This window comes from Neofelis nebulosa, chromosome 9, assembly GCF_028018385.1.
Source record: "Neofelis nebulosa isolate mNeoNeb1 chromosome 9, mNeoNeb1.pri, whole genome shotgun sequence".
In the NCBI taxonomy this organism is placed as follows: Eukaryota; Metazoa; Chordata; class Mammalia; order Carnivora; family Felidae; genus Neofelis; species Neofelis nebulosa.
The window spans coordinates 68,069,416-68,085,858 of record NC_080790.1 but is presented as its reverse complement, the minus strand read 5'-3'; the positions used below and the strand labels follow the sequence as shown (position 1 = coordinate 68,085,858).

Here is a 16,443-nt window from a genome sequence, read left to right as displayed (position 1 = left end):
TAATACAAATAAAACTGCTATGAATATCAATGTGTATGTCTTTGTGTGGGCACATATTTCTGTCTCTCACGGGCAAATACCTGGGAGAAGATAGGCTGGATCATATGGTAAGTATATGAAACTGTAAGCTATTTTCCAATGTGGTTCTGCCATTTTACATTTTTACCTGTAGTGTACAAGACTTGTAGTTGTTCCACATCCTTGCCTGCTTGGCATGGTCAGTCTTTTTAACTTTAGCCTTTCTAGGAGGAGTGTAATAGTATCTCATTGTGCTTCCAATATGCATTTTCCTAATGCCCAATAATGACGAATATCTTTTTGAGTGCTAATTTAGCAATCATGTGTCTTTCCTGGCAAAGTGCTTATTAACATCTTTTTTTCCAATTTTTTGGAGCCTTACTTGTTTTCTTACTAAGTTTTGAGAGGTCCTTGTATATTCTGGGAATAAATCCTGTACCATATATGTAACTTGCAATATTTTCTCCTATTCTGTGGCCTCCTTTTTTCACTCTCTTAATAGGCAGAAAGTCATTTTTACCAAAATTATTAAGAGCCTCATCAATTTTCCTAGTGCCTTCCCTTAATTGCTTGATATTCAAATTATTCTTTTTTGAAACAGTCATTTTTGATTTTCTCTGCTCCTATTGTTAACTGGTATAACTGCAGTCTCACTTGCCAACAGCCTCGTGTGTGATTTAAAGAATTCTTTAACATCACTTTCATCAACTTCATGTAATCTTGTACTTGTAGCAAATTGTGCAGTTAAATTCTCTTGATTCATTTGATTTGTACTTGATTGATACTTGGGGATATTGCCACAGTCTCAAAGTTCAAACCAATAAGGATGTCAACTGAGGGGCACTGAGTGAGATAGCGTAGGGAAAATAAGTGCTAGTGTTTTGTATGGAAAAATATTTGAGTTGGGACTCATAAATGATCAGTTCATTAGAGAACATTATTGTGACTTTTGTTTCTGTATGTCAGCACAAATTTGTGGAATAAATACTAAAAAACAAGGCCTGCAAGCAAAGACCACTTTCTGTCTTAATGTTTCATCTTATATCTTGATCTCCCCTCACTCATTCTGTTCTAGGTACTCTGGCCTTCTTTGTTTCTTGATCAAGCCAAGTTTTGTTTGTTTGTTTTTGTTTGTTTAATGCAAGAGCACCTACTTTAACTTCTAACCTAATAAGTGGGCCAAGAATTTAGACTTACTCTGAGTGCAATGGAAACCAATAGACAAGTTTTTATTCAGGAAAATGACATAATTTGATTTGAACTTTCAAGGATTTCTCTGACTCTGAATGGAGAATAGATCATACAGGGGTAAGAAAAGAATGGGAAGTAGAGAGACTAATTAGGAAGCTATTTCAGCAGTCCAGTGAAAGATGATGATGACTTGTATCAAGGTGAAATAGTGAAAAGTGGTCAGATTTGAGATATTTTGAAGGTGAACCTAATAAAATTTGATGATAGAATGTGGTGTGAGAGAAAGGGAAGAGTCATAGGTCACCCCCACATTTCTGTCTTTGGTAATAATAGCACATATGGTAAAGTCATCACTGAGATGGGGAAAACAGAGAAGGTACCAGGTTTAGGAAGAAGCAGTCATGAATTCTGTACTGGCCATACTAAGTTTGCCTACAAGATCCTAAGTGAAGATTCAAGAAGGCTTTTGGATATAAGTTTCTAGAGTTAATGGTAGGAATTAGACTGGAGATATAAATTTGGAAGTTGTCAGCATATGGATGATATTTTATTTAATGTTAAAGTATCAAATAAAATTGTTTAAAAAACAGTATATAGAGAGAAGAGAGTAAAACCTTGAGGCTCCAAGGGGGACAGAGCAGGAGAAACCAATAAAGGAGTATGAGAAAAGGAAAACCAGGACAGAGTGATGAAGACCAGCTCTGCATTTGGATATTCACTAGGAGGTTCCCTGGAATCAGCATGTGGTTGTACTCATGGTTGAGATTTATCACAGTACTATAGTAAATACATACTGGCAGATCATAAGGGGGAAAGACACAGGTGGAGTCTGGAAGAATCCATGAGTAGGTTTCCTTAATGCCCTTTTTATTTTGTAAGGGGTCAAATAGAGCACACTCTTCCCCTGTCAGTGAAAACACACTGATATGTCTGTGATGTTTCTGTACAAGGAAGCCCATTAGAAAAATAGTGCCCAAGAATTTTATTTGGGTTCTGATCATGTAGGCACCCTCTGTATAGGCACACTGAGCCGTTATTATCAGTTAGGGAAAAAAGGAATACTACTGAAAATCAAGTTTTCAAACGCTAGCCAAGGGCCAACCTTGCAAGCCCTTTCAAAGGATAGCAATCTCGGGGCGCCTGGGTGGCTCAGTCGGTTGAGCGTCCGACTTCAGCTCAGGTCACGATCTCACGGTCTGTGAGTTTGAGCCCCGCGTCGGGCTCTGGGCCGATGGCTCAGAGCCTGGAGCCTGCTTCCGATTCTGTCTCCCTCTCTCTCTGCCCCTCCCCCGTTCATGCTCTGTCTCTCTCTGTCTCAAAAATAAATAAACGTTAAAAAAAAAAAATTAAAAAAAAAACAACAAAGGATAGCAATCTCATGTCTGCTATGTTAACTCTCTTCTGCACAGAATGGCATCACAGAAGCTAAAAAAGGAGAAAGTTTCCAGGGAGAGAGATGCTACTCAAGAATCAGGTAAGATAAGAACCAAAGTAGCCAATGGATTTGACAGTATAGAGGTCATTATTGACCTTGACACACACAATGCCAGAGGCATGGTAGGACAGAGAAGCTGGATTGGAGAAGATTCAAGAGTGACCTGGTGAGGGAATAGAGACAGCATGCAGAGATAGGATATTTCAAGAAGTTTTCTGTGAGAGGAAGCAAAAGAAAGAAAGGTAGTATAAAGATGATAGAAGTCAATAAAAGGCTTTTTACTATGTCAGATACTAGCACATGTTTGTATTAGGATCAGAATTATTCATTAGAAAGGAGAGGTGAGATTGTGGAGGGTGAGGGATTGGATCCACAGCAGGAGTGAAATGATAGGAAGAGAGATACTCCCTACATTGAAACAGGAGGGAAGAAGGAGATATAGATTTGGAAATCCCAAAATGAGCAACTTCTTTTTTTTCTTAAAAAATTTTTTTTTGGTAATATTTATTTATTTTTGACAGAGAGCGAGCGGGGGAGGGGCAGAGAGAGGGAGAGAGCGATAGAGAATCCCAAGCAGGCCCTGCACTGTGAGTGCAGAGCCCAATGCGGGGCTTGAACCCACGAACCACAAGATCATGACCTGAGCCAAAATTAAGAGTCCGTCACTTAACCAACTGAGCCACCCAGGTGCCCTCCCCCCCTCCCCCTTTTTTTCTAATGGGTACACAGTGCTTGGGCTTTATTTAGTATCATGTCCGTGACCCAGGGCCAACTTGGAATCCACAGTCAGGACAGAGTCACATGGCCCACAGCTCGCTGGGACCCTCATTCTCCCTGTCTTATCTACCCTGGTGCTGACATAAGCCAAGGGGGCCCCATAAAGAAAGAAGGTGCGGAACTCAGTTCACTTACAAGTTTTTAGAGCCCTGGCAAACTGAACTCCCAAAGCAGCTGCTTCTCCTGAGACACTGGTGTGTGGGTGAGGGTGGGTACTAAATGCTGGTCTTCTTTTGTTTCAGTCTATGCTTGTTCCAAACCCTCTCCAGGGCCACTTTTCCCATGAAGAAGGTGATGGCAAAATTATGCTTATACCAGTCTCTGTTTATAATACATGTGCTTCTGAAGATTTTCATTTAAAAGTTCCTTATAAAAGTCAGCCATTTCTTCTGCATCTATTGTTGTTTTTTGACCTGATCTGGTTCTCAGTTCCAGGCCTTTAGCTTTTAGTCTTGAATGAATAAATTCTTCTTTTTGCTTATGTCAAATTGTGTTTTTCCCTGAACCGTTGGCTCTATTCTTGTGTTTCTTATCTTAATTTTCTTAGTTTTTGTTCCAACAGTCATTTTCATGGATAGAAAAGTGAACAGGTAAAAGGTTTGAATTTTTATATAGGGGTCCGTCTCCAATTATGATAAGATTTTCTTGGCTCAGCACTGCATGCCTGCATGCTTTGGGCGAGAGCTGACAGGTGGGCCAGTGAAGGCATGGCAGAGCAGAGGGAGAAGGGCCCTCCTTGTGGGGCTGCAAGGCCACCATGGCCTGTAGCTCCCCCCCCCCAAATGAGCAACTTATGATGGCTTTTATTTTCTCAGACAAGTATGAGGCAATGTCCTCAGTTGAGAGTAGAGAGTTGTGGAAATGATGTGAAAGGTGTAAGGAAAAGGTATAAGAAAGTTGGGAATTTGTAGAGTAAGGAGGAAAATGATTTGGGAAAGAGAATGTATAAAATGGGAAGCTGACAGGAGAGAGGACATACTAGAGGTTTAGGAGGACTGTGGAATTATGTAAAATGTTTTATTTGTGAGTGGCGATAATTTGAATTGATGTCATTGAGATGTTTCAACCTCTACTGAGATGTGCTTCAAAAGGAAACTGTTGTATTGGATAGCAGTTAAAAATAGGAAGGAAATGATTGGGCCTTCAATCAAACAGTTCTTTATTAGCTCAAAACTACTTTACTGTAACAATTTCATTCCGAAATTACCACTGAACAGTTGAAACTGAATGGCCAGCTAATCTTCTCAGCCTAACACACATCAAAAAATACACCTCTAACATTACGTTATAACTTCCCCCTTCAAACAAAACAGGAAGAGTGGTTATGTTTAGCTGATTGTGTGAGATGGTCTGTCATATAGAGTTTCCGTTAGATCCTGATTATCAAGTTAGTGTATTATGTGGCAGTTACATACATACATACATACATACATACATATATATATATATATATTTTTTTTTTTCGATCCTGCCATGGTGGGAATATCTTTCCATTTTCACAGAAGTGTCTCATGAACACAGAGTATATTCAAAGGCAGCTTCAAGAATGTTTTCTACCTGACGGATATTGTTTTAGTATGTGTACGAACTCTCCTATTTGCTGAACCCCCTCTGAAACACTTGTCTCAGCCACCCTGCTGCTCCCGTTATCCCATTATTACTTTAGTTGTGAGATGAAACGATTCTTTTTAAAATAAATTGGTTCCTCTAAATAACGATATGTTCAAATGGCTACTTTAGTCTCTTACTTAATCTCAGGTTAAATCAGAGAAAAGATTTCAGCATGTAGAAAATTTGTTCAAGCCTGCAGTGACCTTGGTGTTTTTTTCAATCTGTAAATCACTGTTAACCATATTTCTTAGTTTGCTAGTGCATGCGATAATTAAACTTAGATTATGCCTTTCCTAGACACAATTTATTCAGTGCTATCAATTTAATTTTTACTTGTATGAATTTTATAATGTGAGCTTTTCATGTATTTCCAAAGTATTTTTATATTATCTGGGGAGTGGGATATAACACCTATGAGAGAGAAAGGTGGAAGAAGGAGGGCTGAGTAGGGAGAGCCCTCAGACCTTGGTGCTGATCTGACACCGGTGAAAAAGTGGCAAGGAAACAGGATTGGATGGGGAGAGCCTCAAACTTTGATGTCCACCTAGCAAAGTCTCAGCCAACCCAGTGGGGAGCTCCAGAGTGAAGGCTGCCTGTCAGAGAAGTCCTGTGTTAGGTAGAAATGGCTAGGCCCTAGTAGTGCTGTCATGATCAGTCATTGGTGGGGGCTGCATGGGAAGATGATGACCTCAGCTTGGATACTGCTGTGTGAGGTCCTGAAGGGGCTGCAGCTGGAGGCTCTTAGTGGCCTGCATTCTAACAGGTGAAGGGAGATCCAAGCCACATGTCTTCATGCCTCCTACATCAGTTGTGCCCCTTTTACTAAGATACTCTTCTCAAACAGTTCAGTTCTGTAGTTCAGAAGTACAAACTGTGGATTATTGCACAGTCCCTTACCTTAACGCCTTTGGGCCAGTCCCTCATTTCTCTGTTAGGTACTCTAAACAGATTAATCTCCTAAAAGATCATTTTTATCCTGGCAGTCCTTTGCTCAAAAATATTCAGTGTCTCCCTATTATTCCCAAAATAAAGCCTTAAGGCTAACACCGGACTGGTTTCAACCTAGCGTTCTGTTTTTGGTTTTTTGTTTAAAAATTTTTTTTAAATGTTTATTTTTGAGAAAGAGAGAGAGAGAGAGAGAGAGAGCATGAGTGGGTGAGGGGCAGAGAGAGAGAGAGAGAGAGAGAGAGAGAGACAGAATCTGAGGCAGGCTCCAAGCTCTGAGCTGTTAGCACAGACCTCGACAAAGGCCTTGAACTCAAGAGCTGTGAGATTATGACCTGAGCTGAAGTTGGACGCTTAACTAACTGAGCCACCCAGGTGCCCCTCTAGCATTGTTTTTTTATCTACCTTTGTATCCTTTCTGGTCATTCCCTGTCGGACCTACTTATGATCTCTTCAACATTTCATTTATATTTACATGTTTCTTGTTGTTCACATAATACCTTCTATTCTGTTTGACACACAATTCTTCCTTCTATCTACTTACCCAAAAGTCCAGCCTGTCTTTCAAGGTCCAGTTTATACTCCCTCTCCTACAGAAAGCAGTATCGGACCCTTCTTCATAAATAGTTCAATATTTCTCCCACTTTTTCATATTCTTCCCTATTTTATTGCTCAAGTTTTAATGTAAACATGTCTCTTTCCCAACTATCCTGTCATGTCGTTTGGGATAAGAGGAACACAATATTGTTTTTTTACCTCACAAGTACTCCATGATTGAATGAAGAGAGAGATGCATGAGAGAATAGTTAGTATAAGAAGCCACTACAGAAATGCCAAAAGTGGAGGAGAGACAAAACTTTAGGGTAGGGTGGTATAGGAAAATACCTCGGGAAATATATATGTGTGTGTGTGTGTGTGTGTATATATATATATATATATATGTATGTGTATGTATGTATATATACATACATACACATACATATATATATATATATATATACACACACACACACACACACACACAGACACACACGATTTTTCTGAGAATAAGATCCATAGCTTTTTTTCCCCTTAAGATCCCTGACTTTTATCTGATTTTCAAAGGAGTCTTTGATCACAAAAAGATTTGATACCACTTGACTAGAGTTTGGGGCCTTGGTAGAAGAGAGGTTGAGCAGGATTGAATGTGATTTGGGAAGTAGGAAATCATTGGTAATCTCAAAATAGTTTCTGAACAATGAAGAAGCAGAAGCGAGATCCCCAGGAATTAAGCAGTGAGTGGGTGGTGAGGAAGTGGATGTAGCAAATATAGATTTTACTTCCAGAAATGTATCAGTGAATGAGAGGGAGATATATGATAATTTAAGGACTAGGGGAAAGTTTGTTTTTGGGGGGTGGGGGATAGGAGATACTTGAGCATATTTACAAGGAAGAGGTGAAGTCTGGGTAGTCTGGGTTTGTGCTATAGCAGCAACTCCAAGAGAGTAGTGGCAGAAGACTTAAACGTTCATTTCTCACTAGTGCAAACTCTACTCTAGATTGTTATCTTCTTTGCTGAGACCATTGAGGCTGGCTGCTTCAGTCCTTAGGTTGTATGCTAATGACCAAAGGGGAAGAGAGAGATGAAGGAGTGGTGCAGAGGGGTCTCACTGCCACCACTGTGAAGTGACACTTGTTATTTCCATTCATGTTTCACTAGGCAGGACTAGTCCCTGGGTCATGCTTCATTTGGGGAGGGTGTTGGGGGGATGGACAGGGAATATAGAAGAAATATGAAAAGAGATTTGGTGAACATATATAATTATCTTTGCTACATGAAAGGATCACAAAAAAAGCAAAGAGCATTTTGTGAAGTTGAAAGTGGAATGGTTTTTAAATATCCTCATAGCTTCCTACAAAAACAGAGCAAGTTAGCAAAATCTCAAACCCATGAACAACATCAATAGCACATTTAGGTAGCAAGGTATGAACCTCCAAATATACACAGGTGGGGACACATCATGAGAGCAGCAAGATTCACATGTGATAGGAGGCAGAGAAAGCCAAAACAAAGCAGAACAAAACACAAATTACACAAAGATGCCCCCAAAAGGAATCCTACTTGGTGTATTAAAGTTTCATCTAAGGGTAGCAGTTAAAATTGAAGAGAAGTTTTGTGGGCTCAATTTTTCAGGTAAACCAAGGGAACTGTGGGAAGATCAGATGGTGCTAGCATGGTTTAGGGCCTATGGGATGGTGCTAGAACAGTATAAGCTGTATGTACTTTCACAACCAACCTAAGCTCCCTTCCAGGAGCCCTACATGAGAGAAGCTGCTAGGACAAGACATAAAACAGGCCATGTTCTATAACTACCACAAATAGTATATTGATTATAGAAACTCCAAATCTGAAAATCCATTCCTCTATTTTCCTTACCAATTATATTCAGTAGTATTGTCCAATCTCACATATAAGAGGGCTTATAATGAGATTACATAGCACTATTGAGGTACTTCAATAATAAAATACAGTCAACACGGAGACCCTTCAAATTTCACCAAAAACTCCCTCCCATTATCAAATTCCCATTCTCAGGAAAAATAAAAGTCTAAAGATTAAAACTCCTTGACAATTTAAGGGGCACTTGGGTGACTCAGTCGGTTGAGCGCCTGACTTTGGCTCAGGTCATGATCTCACAACTCTGTGGGTTCGAGCCCCACATTGGGCTCTGTGCTGACATCAGAGCCTGCAGTCTGCTTCGGATTCTGTGTCTCCCTCTCTCTCCGCCCCTAACCCACTTGCATTCTGTCTCTGTCTCTCTCAAAAATAAATAAACATTAAAAAAAATTTTTTTAATAAAAAAAAAATAAAACTCCTTGACAATTTAAGTCTAAACAAATCTGATTAAGCTCAAATTCTCTTGCCTTTGAAATTTCAACTTCAAAGAAATATAATGTCCAGAATTCATCCTTTCTGTTTCATATTTCATTCAATCTTAGAAGAGTTTTTTTTTTATTAGTTCTTTTTTTTCATAATTTTTTATTTTTTATTTTTTTAAATTTACATCCAAATTAGTTAGCATATAGTGCAACAATGATTTCAGGAGTAGATTCCTTAGTGCCCCTTACCCATTTAGCCCGTCCCCCATCCCACAACCCCTCCAGTAACCCTCAGTTTTTTCTCCATATTTAAGAGTCTCTTCTGTTTTGTCCCCCTCCCTGTTTTTATATTATTTTTGTTTCCCTTCCCTTGTATTCTTCTGTTTTGTCTCTTGAAGTCCTCATATGAGTGAAGTCATATGATTTTTGTCTTTCTCTGACTAATTTCATTTAGCATAATACCCTCCAGTTTGATCCACGTAGTTGCAAATGGTAAGATTTCTTTATGATTGCCGAGTAATACTCCATTGTGTATATATACCACATCTTCTTTATCCATTCATCCATTGATGGCCATTTGGGCTCTTTCCATACTTTAGCTATTGTTGATAGTGCTTCTATAAACATGGGGGTGCATGTGTCCCTTTGAAACAGCACACCTGTATCCCTTGGATAAATGCCTAGTAGTGCAATTGCTGGGTCATAGGGTAGTTCTATTTTTAATTTTTTGAGGAACCTCCATACTGTTTTCCAGAGTGGCTGCACCAGCTTGCATTCCCACCAACAATGCAAAAGAGATCCTCTTTCTCTGCATCCTTGCCAACATCTGTTGTTGCCTGAGTTGTTAATGTTAGCCATTCTGACAGGTGTGAGGTGGTATCTCATTGTGGTTTTGATTTGTATTTCCCTGATGATGAGTGATATGAAGCAGTTTTTCATGTGTTGGTTGGCCATCTGGATGTCTTCCTTGGAGAAGTGTCTATTCATATCTTTTGCCCATTTCTTCACTGGATTATTTGTTTTTTGGGGGTGTTGAGTTTGATAAGTTCATTGTAGATTTTGGATACTAACCCTTTATCTGATAGGTCATTTGCAAATATCTTTTCCCATTCTGTCAGTTGCCTTTTAGTTTTGCTGATTGTTTCCTTTGCTGTACAGAAGCTTTTTATTTTGATGAGGTCCCAGTAGTTAATATTTGCTTTTCTTTCCCTTGCCTCTGGAGATGTGTTGAGTAAGAAGTTGCTGTGGCCAAGATCAAAGAGGTTTTTGCCTGCTTTCTCCTCAAGGATTTTGATGGCTTCCTGTCTTACATTGAGGTCTTTCATCCATTTTGAGTTTATTTTTGTGTATGGTGTAAGAAAGTGGTCCAGGTTCATTCTTCTGCATGTCGCTGTCCAGCTTTCCCAGCACCACTTGCTGAAGAGACTGTCTTTATTCCATTGGATATTCTTCCCTGCTTTGTCAAAGATTAGTTGGCCATATATTTGTGGGTCCATTTCTGGGTTCTCTATTCTGTTCCATTGATGTGAGTGTCTGTTCTTGTGCCATAGAAGAGTTTTGCAAGACTTAAATAGGGTTGGAATTTTTTGTAAACAGTTGTAGCTTAGTCAAACATTTTATTAGTTTAGTATCAAGTCTCTTACTGAGTTTCTAGAGAATCAAAAGAGTCAATAAGACATACAAAATTATTGCATTCCTGTTCCCACTCCCATCAGATTTAGAAAAAGCTATTCCCCAGTCACTGGTGTTGTCATTCCGGGCAAAATTTTGTTCTCAAAGCACATTTATTGGTGTTGTTAAATACCATGTAAAAGACTCTGGAGGCAGAGAGATTCTGAGTATTAGCTTTACCCAGATAGGTGATTTGATACAAGACTCAGTAATTGATGTTCTGTGAACATAAATGTAATTAGGAGCTGTTAAATTTGGCACACTGAATTTTCCATTTCTAGGGTGGATAATTTGCTATTTATATTAATTCCTGTCTCAGACTAGCATTTGAGATACTGTTCTCTAGTGAATCTTAGAAATTTGTACAGTTTTGGTCACCTGGATGGGTCAGTTGGTTAAGCATCCACCTTCAGCACAGGTCATGATCTCAAGGTTCACACGTTCCAGCCCCATATCGGGCTCTCTGCTGTCAGCACAGAGCCTGCTTTGGATCCTCTGTCCCTACCTCTCTCTACCCCTCCCCTGCCTGTGTTTTCTCTCTCTCTCTCTCTCTCTCTCTCTCTTTCTCTCTCTCTCTCTCTCTCAAAAATAAATAAACATTAAAAAATTTAATTAAAAAATTTGTAGAGTTTGAAGACTCTATCAGTCAGGATAGGGTATGTTATGCTACAGGAACAAAGAACTTCAAAATGTGAGTGGCTTAAGGAGCACCTGGGTGGCTCATTTGATTAAGCATCTGACTTTTGATTTCAGCTCAGGTCACGATCTCACAGTTTGTGGGATTGAGCCCCACATCAGGCTCTGTGCTGACAGCATGGAGCCTGCTTAGGATTCACTCCTTCTCTCTCTGCCCCCTCCCTGCTGCTCACATGCTCCCTCAAAATAAATAAATAAACATTTTTTAAAAATGTTAGTGGCTTAAGACAACAACAGTTTATTTTTCACTTATACTACACATCCATTGTGGATTGGCAGGGAATTCTGTTCACACTGTATTCACTTAAGGAACTAGGATGTCACAATCTTCACAAGTTTTTCCATGGTCCACATAGCAGGACAAGGGAATGTAACAAGTTATGCCCTGTCTCTAAAACACTTCTGCCCAAGAATAGCACATGTCTCTTTTACTCACATCACTTCCATTCACATTCAGTTGATCCAAATATGCTATGTGGCATTCTAACTACAAAGGGAACATGGAAGAATACCAATGCCTTGAGCTGCATTTAGAGTGAACTCTGTTCCCTAACACTGCTTGTATCTTCGGAGCCAACAGTTGTAATCCTTGGCCATCAGTTGCTGTAACTGCTTTCAGGTATAGAAGAGCCTAAACCAATGTTTCCCAAATTTGTCTGATCAAAATAATTACCTGGGTGCTTATTATTATTTAACAACTGCATGCAAAAAAATACTGATTCCTATATCCTCTTCCTACAGAAATGATTTAGTAGTTCTGAGATGAAGTGTAAGAATCTGTATTTTCAAAAATACCCTCTGTTAGACAATGAAACCTCCTTAGCATAGGTGTTGTTGTTGTTGTTGAATAGACTTTATTTTTTAGAGTGATTTTAAGTTCACAGAAAAATTGAGTGGAAAGTGCAGAGAAGAGTTCCTGCATATCCTTTAACCCCACACATGTACAACCTGCCCCACTATCAACATCCTGCATCAGAGTGGTACATTTTTTTACAAAGGATGAACCTACATCAAGGTATCATTATCACCAAAAGTCCATGGTTTACCTTAGGGTTCACTCTTGGTGTTATATATTTTATAGGTTTGAGCAAATATGTAATGACATCTATCCACCAGTATAGTATCTCAAAAATTATCTGCCCTGCCTCTGCACCCCTCCTTCCTCAACTCCTGGCAACCATTTATCTTTTTACTTTCTCCATAATTTTGCCTCTTTCAGAATGTCATATAGTTGGAGTCATACAACATGTAGCCCTTTTAGGATGGGATTCTTTCATTCAATATTATGCATTTAATATTCCACCATGTCCTTTTGATGGCTTGATAGCTTATTTCTTTTTAGTGCCTAATAATATTCTGTTGACTGGATGTGTCACAGTTTGTTTATCCATTTACCGACTGAAATAGATCTTGCTTAATTTATGAATAAAGCTGCTCTAAACATCCACGTACACATTTTTGTATGAACATAAGCTTTCAGTCCCTTTGGATAAATATCAAGTGTGACTGCTGGATTGTATGCTAAGAGTATGTTTAATTTAGTAAGAAACTATCAGGTTGTCTACCAAAATGGCTATACCATTTTGTATTCCCACCAGTAATGCATGAGCATTCCTGTTGCTCCATATCCTTCCCAGCATTTGTCCCAGACTGTAGCTGTTAAAAGCCCATACAACTGCCAAAGTTAAAACGTTCTGAAGTCCACTCATACCTCTGAATTTATATAGCTCCTCTAAATTCCCAGTTTTTTGTTTTGATTTTTTAATATTCCTCAACATCTGTCTGTTGGGAGGTCTTCTGACTTAAGAGCTATACTCCCTTTCCAAACTACAGATTTCCCTAGGTCCTCTAGAGGCAGCTGGTCTCCTGTGCATCCTATGGCCAGTGAGAGAATGATTGGTCCGAGCTGTGTGGGCCTGCTGGCTGCCAAGAGATCTAAAGGCTACTTAGAGAATGCTGATTTATTCTGCATAAACTTAACAGTTAAGTGAGTCATTCCACTTCCCTGAAGGGAAAGTGAATACAGAGGCAGAGAAGCCAGGAGTTACATTCATTGGGTTCCTTCTTCATGGGAAAAAACTAAAGTATAGGAGAAGCTTTCTCTGTAATAGGGTGGCCTCTGTCTTCTTGGGCAAGTAGGAGACAACCTTATGTCATAAAAATATTTCAGGCAGGGCAAGATTTGGGGACTTTAGGAAAATAGAGGTGGTTTAGAGTAGCTGTTGTGGGGAATGGAATAAGGACTCAAGAAGAGATTAATTATAAAAAAAAATTCCTGAGTGTCCCCAGTGGTCTAGAGTTAGAGTCCAATTAGATTTAGGAAGCAGTCAAGGTTTAAATTAATCCAGGAGCTGAGATGAAAAACGTGAACAATGGAAGGGACTAGTACTAACCAGAGCGGGAGAAAACCAAGATCACTACAGTGACCAGGCTTCACAAAGGACAAGTGAAGCAAATTAGAATACTGATACCACTGGCTAATGTTCATCATGGATTTAGTGTGTGACAGGTTTATGTGGATTATCTCATTTAACCTTCACAGGAAGCCTGTGAGAAATTTAGGGCATAAAGGGATTAAGTAATTTGTCTCTGGTCACTCGGCTAGGGAAGAGCGGGTCAGGATTTAAACCTAGACAGACTGACTCTACAATCTCTAGCCTTAACCATAGCAGTACTAGATGAGGATTGATGGAATTTATGTTACTCTGAGGACAAATACCAGCTTCAGTAGAACGGAGGAAATGACGAGATGAGAGGTGATGGCTGGGGATGGACATTTGTTTAAATTGTGAGAGGTTGAGCAGATTCAAGATGCACAGAAGGTAGGTGGCAAGAAGTCAATCAGGCTGAGAAAACACAAGGTCAGGTTGTCAAAACGTCATGGACAGGGATGTTGAAGTTGTCAGGGGTGATGTAATTGGAGAGAAACTGCAATGTTCCAGAAGCTTTCAGGGTACTTAAGGGATAGACAAATATGATAGGGAAAAGAGAGTGGTATAGATATTTGTCCTAAATATCAAAGGAGAGTATGTAATTTATTGGAATCACTCACTCTCTCTCTTCTATCACTTTGGAGAGAACTACCCTCCTTTATTTTACTTAGGAGAAAGATAAGGAAAAAACAAAAGGCTAAAAACACGTTGCACTGCTAATAATCATGCCTGCCTGGTGACAAAGTAAAATAAATTGTTAAACCTCTGTTTGGCCTGTCTCATTTTAACACTGAGAATCGAGCTATTAAATACTAAGTACAGGTTTCCCCCCTCTATTTGAAAGTAGAATGTCTCTATGAAACTTTTCATAAGCTGAAATGACGCAAAGGGAAGAAGCAATTACCATTAGTTTATATGGAATTTTTTTTTAGCATTCCCAGACCCAAAAAGTAACCTCTTAGGCTTTTTTGAGGCCTTAGAACACATGTTGCTAATGGATGTACAACATAAATCAAGATAAAGCACAAACGCTCATAGACACAGTTCAAAGCTATGCCGTCTTGGTGCTGAGACGCTGAATGTAGTTCCCAGGAAGGAGCTGGGTGGTGCTGCTCTTGCTGCTCTAGGTATGCAACTGCCTCTATCACATAAATTTGTTCTGCTGCAAAACCAACACGGAACACTCTTTGCGCTTCTCACCTTTTTTATTCAAAGCAAAAATCCTCTTTGGATTTCTTTCAGTTAGCACAAATAGGTACCAGTGGAGGTCTTTCACAAGAGCAAAGTGGCATAACGTGAACTTTCAAAAAGCAGGGGATACCTATAATCATTTATTATGAGAACATATGTGTATAACACTTTTATTCCCAGAACAAAAATATAACACTTTTATCCCCAGAAGCTGCTTTTCTATTTTTCATTAAAAATTTTTGATGTAGTGAGAAATGTCCCATTTAAATATAACTTTTATTTCCTTGGATACTCTTGAATAAAACATTCTCTCTTGCTGTTCCCTGGCAGAAATAATATTCACTGGCACTGTTTGATGACATTTCAAAAATGTCTCCTGCTTTGTATTATTCCATTCTCAAATTTGTATTAGGTTATACTTCATGAATACATAGCATTTTTTGTAGTTGTCTGTCTGTCTCTATCTCTGTTATCATAATAGAGCGAGGCCCCTGCTGTGCGGTTCTTAATCCCTTTTCAAGTCACATACATTTAATGCCATACTTTGCTTTGAGTCCTTTTTTATTTCCACTGATTGCCCTTTACTTGTTCTAAATGGTTTGTGTCATTTAGCACTGAGTTTTGGTACTTTTGGTATTAGATGTTTATTGGAAATATCAGATGATAATCTGGCACATTGTGACATCTAGGTGTATTTTCAGCTTTTTTCTATTTATATCTCCTTTGGTGTGGCTTTTAAAAAGAAAATCTAATATCTGTTTTGTTTTTGTTTTTTTTCCTTCTAGGGGATTTTTTCCTTGAGTAAGATATTTTGTCAAATTCATAAATGCTTTCAAAGAATCTTATATAAGTTTTAAATGGTTTCAAGTCTCTTCTGGTTTCCAGAATATCTATACCTGAAAGGTTTATACTTGAAAAGCACCAGTAGACTTTACTGATTTAAAATACTCCTGCAATAGTCAATTTCCCCTTGATAGGTTAGTTAATGAATTTAAATTTGTTTTGCATTTGCCTCTCTGTTTTGCCTCTGCCAAATACAAGCCCAACACCTTACTGTGGCATTCAGGGAGTTACTTTTGAATCTGCTTATTCCTCCCATCCTCATTTCCTCCAAGGGCTGCCACTCTGGCCCACAGTCCTTGCCTTTATCATCTCTTGCCTGGGCTGTTTCAAGAGCCTCCCAGGTGATTGACTGACCCTGGCATTCCATCCCCTATCATCTTTATCCAGAATGGTCCTATTAAAACATCAGTCAAGTCATGTCACTCTTTGGCCCTTGAATGGCTTCCCATCTCATTCAGAGTAAAAGCCAAAGTCCTCATAGTAGCTAAGAGTTCCCATGTGATCTGGCCCTTCTTTCTTCTCCCACCCGATCCCTCCCTCACCCTCTCCCTCTCCTCCAGCTATCCTAACTTCTTGCTGTTCCTTGAATATTCCTAGATGCTTCTACCTTCAAGTCTTTGTTCAAATCATGGCCTTCTCAAGAGGCCTTCTCTGATCCCCTATTTTAAATTCATCTCCCCACAATCTCTATTCATTTCCCCTGCCATTTTTTGTTTAATAAAACATTTACTATCATCTGATATACTTTAATGGATGTATTGTTTATTACCTGCA

General features: G+C 39.1%; 1 protein-coding gene across 2 annotated transcripts in view; it reads left to right on the top strand.

The window, feature by feature from the left end:
* Positions 1–16,443, top strand: part of ACYP2 (acylphosphatase 2) — a 282,564-nt gene that overhangs the window by 9,875 nt on the left and 256,246 nt on the right. The window contains exon 2 of one of the 2 annotated variants that reach the window (XM_058684107.1): positions 2,619–2,683. The exons of the other annotated variant lie outside the window; for it this stretch is intronic. The gene's annotated coding sequence lies outside the window, so the exon portion shown is untranslated. The remainder of the gene's footprint in view (positions 1–2,618; positions 2,684–16,443) is intronic. 2 annotated transcript variants of the gene reach the window in all.